At 44.0% G+C, this 5,142-nt stretch overlaps 1 pseudogene; it reads right to left on the reverse strand.

Annotated features, from left to right (window-relative positions):
- Positions 1–3,343: 3,343 nt before the first annotated feature.
- Positions 3,344–4,439, reverse strand: LOC119324879 (annotated as a pseudogene).
- Positions 4,440–5,142: the final 703 nt, after the last annotated feature.

Consider the following 5,142-nt stretch of genomic DNA (forward strand, 5'->3'; position numbering starts at 1 on the left):
ATTTTACCCTCATAATGACATATGAAGTATATAATGTAACTAATATGGTAAGAAAAATAGACGTGTGAACTTTGACAGAATCTGTAAATACAAAATCACATGAATAAGAGACAAAGGCCCAATATACAATCTTGTATAGGCTAGTCCACACTCCACGGTCGTGACCCCCTACTTCTTCCCCTCCATAAAGAAAAGAAATACTGCTCGGCTCATTCTCTCTCTTGTACGACACTGAACAAATACATCACTTGTACAAACATGTTAATCATTCTCTCTCATTCTTCCATGTGCGTGGGTGTGCATACATGTTGATCATTCTCAATATGTCATTGGCATCCAAATTGGATGAACGGACTGTGCTGCGCCAGACAGTTGCACATGCCAACATGGATCTGCACTCTCTAATCACTTGTACAAACATTCTAAACTCTTGTCTAGCCAGGACAACAAACAAGGAATTGAAGGAAAAAGTTTGCTGTGAGGGAGGGCACTTTCCATCCACTGCTGGGGTGGAATTGATGGTGACGAATGGGCATCAGATCCAGCCTGCGGAATCAAGCTAATCCTACGCTGCTTTAATTCAGTGTCCATGAGTCCAGGCCCGCAAAGATTTTTACCAAGTAGACACTAAGAAATGTTGACAACTAATAAAGCACAACATCAGCCTAGCAAAATGCTCAGAATCAAGCTATGTGCGATGATTGGGAGCATAGCACACGTTGTAAAGCAGCTCGACAATTCATGTGCCATAAGACATGACAACGGATACGATTGTGTGTGAAGTTTTGATGATTCCTGGAGGAATCAGGTCGATTCCTTTGTACAAAAAGGCAGCATATGGATTAAAGTGAATGATGACATAGGTCAATATTATTTTCAGACGAAAAATGGCCCAAGATAGGGGGGCCAATGTCTCCGATTTTGTTCAACATAGTGGCAGATATGTTGGAAATTCTTATCGGTAGGGGTAAAGAGGATGGGAAAGTAGGCGGACGCGTACCCCATCTTGCGAAGCTGGTGCTATGTCTGTTTGAGCAATTGTCGGGATTTGAGATCAATTTTAACAAAAGTGAATTGTTTTGTTTTGGGAGAGCCAAAGATGATGCTTATAGACAATTGTTCGGTTGTGAACTGGGTTCACTACCGTTTACTTATCTGGGCATACCAATTCATCATCACAAGCTATCCAACAAGGAGTGGAAGTGTATTGAAGATCGATTTGAAAAAAGAACTAAGCTGCTGGAAGGGTAAGCTTATGTCTTATGGTGGTCGGCTGGTACTGATAAACTCAGTACTCACAAGTATGACGATGTTTCTATTCCCTTTCTTTGAAGTATTTGTAGGGGTACGGAAAATGTTAGATTTCTATTGATCATGATTATTCTGACAACGCGATGAAATAAAGACAAAATACAGGCTCACCAAGTGGGATATTATTTGTAGACCGAAGGACCAGGGTGGGCTCGGGATTGAGAATTTAGAGGTAAAGAATAGATGTCTGCTCAGTAAAAGGCTGTACAAGCTTTCAGTTGAGTCCGAAGGTACATGGGTACATATTTTGCGTAATAAGTACCTAGAATCTAAGACCTTGGCCCAGGTTACTGTAAGACCCAATGATTCACCTTTCCGGAAGCGGTTAATGAGGACGAAAGCAGCCTTTTTCATAGGACTAACTTCATCATTGCGAACGGTAATTCGACTAGATTCTGGGAGGATACATGGTTAGGGGAGACACTTTTAGCCACACAATATCCGTCTCTTTATAATAGTGTACATCGTAAGGATGCTTATGTTGCTACAGTATTGCAGTATGTTCCTCTAAGCATCCAGTTCAGGAGGTCCTTAGTAAGAGACCGATGGGACGCGTGGCTACATCTCATGCGGAGGCTGATGGACATTCACCTCTCCAATGAGCCAGATTCGATTCACTGGAAACTTCTATGAATGGAGTTTTCTCAGTGAAATCTATGTATCTAGACTTAATTGATTCTGGTCCAATTCTGAAATCATTACATATTTGGAACATTAAAGTACCTTTAAGAATCAAAATCTTCATGTGGTCTGTTGACAAGGAGGTGATTCGGACTAAGGGTAACTTGGCAAAGCGAAGATGGGAGAGTAGTAAGCGATGTTGCTTTTGTGATCTTGATGAAACTATTAAACACCTCTTTTTCGATTGTCCTCTTGCTAAACTTTTATGGCACACTGTTCATATAGCCTATAATGTCAGCTCTCCAAATAGTATTAACATGTTATTTGGGAGGTGGCTAAATGGAGTGGAGCCAAACAGTGCGGGACATATCCGGACAGGAGTATGCACATTACTTTGGGCTATATGAAAGTGTAGAAATGATATGATTTTTTAATAGAAAAACTCGTATACTTTTTTGCAGGTTATTTACGGGGCCACTATGTGCATCCGTACGTGGTCATTACTCACTCTTGCGGAAGCCAGGGAGCTTTTGGCTATTGGGTGTACCTGGTGGGAGATAGTAGCACAGGGTATTTACAGCCGGTTTAGATGGCAATGCAATAATAAGCTAGGCGTTTAGTCTCGACCTATTTTTGCCGGTTGTTGTCAACTTTTATTTGCTCTTCTTTTCTTTTTAGCTACATGTGAGCTTGTACTGAACCACAGACATTTTGGTACTTTTGCTTAATAATATGGTCGCATGCATCACTCTGATGTAGAGGTCGGGGATGAATCTCCTTTTCAAAAACAAAGTTAGTGCGCCTTTGGCTCGCTTCAATGCTTGTAGTCGTTGCTAGGTAGTCTATGAATATGGATGTAAATTTTTATTATTTCTTGTGTTCGTTGTACTATCATGATTGAAGATGAATAGATCAGAAATTTCCGGCAAAATAATAATAATTTTCCATAAGTTTAGTATCGGAAAATGTTAGCATAAAAAGATCAAGACGTGCCTAGCTTAGCAGCTTGTAAACAATACAATCGAGTGGTTGGCAATCGGCCAGCATTGTTTATGTGAAACTCCCCTTTTAATCTGTTTTGCTGATTGAGCACTGAGAGCCACCATCTCAGTGGATCATTTATTGCCAAAGTGAAGGTTCGGAAGGTCCCAACCCTGTGAATTACAATAATCAGGTAGTACAATGATAGTTTTGCTCTTGACGTCTTCTTGGTGAGCATAAAATAGGCCAAAGAATACGAGTGCACGCAACTAAGTATTGTAATGAGTAGTCCAATAATCAGGTGGTACATACTGTGTTTCTTCTCTCCGAGAGATGGCAGGACATGGAAGCAGATCCAGTGTTCCTCCAAAAAAAAGTCCATGTTGCCTCCAAGTGAGACGGAACTGTTATTTTCGACAAAATACTCCGTGTCATGGCACACCACCTCGCAGATTATTATCAGACATATCCAGATGGGTGAGCTGCTTTAAGCCGCCAAGCTCTATTGGGAGGAAGCCCCAAAAATTGTTTCGCTGAAGGATTAGGTATTCTAACTGTTCAAGATTACCAAAAGAACCTGGAAGTTGACCAATGAAATTGTTGGAAGAAACGTTTAACAGTCTTAGCCCTGAAATATTGCCTAGTGAAGCAGGGAGATGACCTTCAAAATTGTTATTGTCCAAACAGAGATCTTTAAGATCTGGGAAGGTGTCACCAAAGTTCGATGGCAGTGTTTTTCCAAGCATATTGGAATATAAGTATAAATATTGGAGAGAAGACTGATTGTATTTGTACAGGGTTTCTGGTATTCCACCTGATAGCATATTTCCAGCAAGGCCTAAATAAACAAGAGATGGGAAACTTCCCATCTCATCAGGAATGGTTCCCGTGAACCTATTATCAGTAAGCACGATGTCTTCAAGCTGACTGTTGTTTCTTAGGCTTGGTGGGATTGTTCCGGTGAGATTATTTGAGGAAAGCCATACTTTCCTTAGATTGGATAGGCGGCCTATACCTAGGGGAATTTCACCCATTAGTAAGTTGGCAGATAGGTCTAGGCTCCTTAGCTGGGAGCAGTTTGTGAGAGTATCTGGAATGGTCCCTCGCAGTGAGTTCTTTCCCAAGTCAAGGTATTCCAGTCTGTGGAGACGGTTGAGAGGAGGTAACTCACCGGTGAAGCCATTTTTGGACAGGTCCAGTGTCCTAAGGAACATTAGGTTGCCAAGGGAGGAGGATATCCGACCCAACAACCCTCGTTGTCTGAGGTACAACTTAGTGACTCGCCCCGAGCTGCAGTGGACGCCCTCCCACTGCAAAGAGGGACGCTGGTGTGCCAAGATGTCAAGGCTTGTCTTGAGTCGTTGGTGATGGCCTGCTTGAAATCTAGCAGCGAGATCATGTCCGTGCTGTTATCATGGACTGTTGTCATTGATGAGCAGAGGATGCTCCCGACTCCGCAAGAAATGAGCAGCAATGGCAGTAGCATAAGCATGGTGGCGAGCCTTGCCGCTTGACTAATGGCCATGTCACCTGCAAATTAAAGTTTGAATGAAGAATAAAACATTGTGCGTACTATGTTTACTGCAAGTTTGGTCATTGCGTGCATCAATTGATACACAAGCATGCACCTTGCATATCTTGTTTTCAAAGAGAGAAAAAAAACTTAAGGACGTCCTGGACCGCGGCGACTCCCCAGGCGATTCGGGCGGCGACCGCGGCGCCCACCGCAGCCATGTCGCCGGAGTCTGCCTCTGGTGAGGGGCGCGTCGGAGGTAGGTTCTGGGCCCTCGCGGATCCCGATGCGGAGGAGATGCCGGAGACTCGCCGGAGTATTCGCCGACGCCTTCGTCCATTATTTGCGAGGCCTTCGATCCAGGATACTCTGAAGATGAGGTCGCCGCGATTGTTGATGGAGTTGTGCCACTCGACGATCCGGCGCGGCAAGGTCTACGATCGGAAGACAAGATCGAGGTGGTTCGGCGCATTGTTCATTGCCGGACTTCGGCTGCGGCAATCCGGCCTTGGAAGGGACCGATTCCTAAGGTTAGTCTTCCCAAACCGATTCTGTCCGATTTCATTACTGAGAACTCATGGAAGTTGGTGAAAAGAAAGAAAAATCGGAGGTCGTCGGCGGCACCGGTGCCTGCGCCGGCGATCGACCGTATCGCGGCGATCCGGAATCAACGGATCGCTCGTTTGAACGGCTTGGTGGGCCGCGACGTTGGCCTG

The sequence above is a fragment of the Triticum dicoccoides genome, chromosome 6B (assembly GCF_002162155.2).
Source record: "Triticum dicoccoides isolate Atlit2015 ecotype Zavitan chromosome 6B, WEW_v2.0, whole genome shotgun sequence".
In the NCBI taxonomy this organism is placed as follows: domain Eukaryota; kingdom Viridiplantae; phylum Streptophyta; class Magnoliopsida; order Poales; family Poaceae; genus Triticum; species Triticum dicoccoides.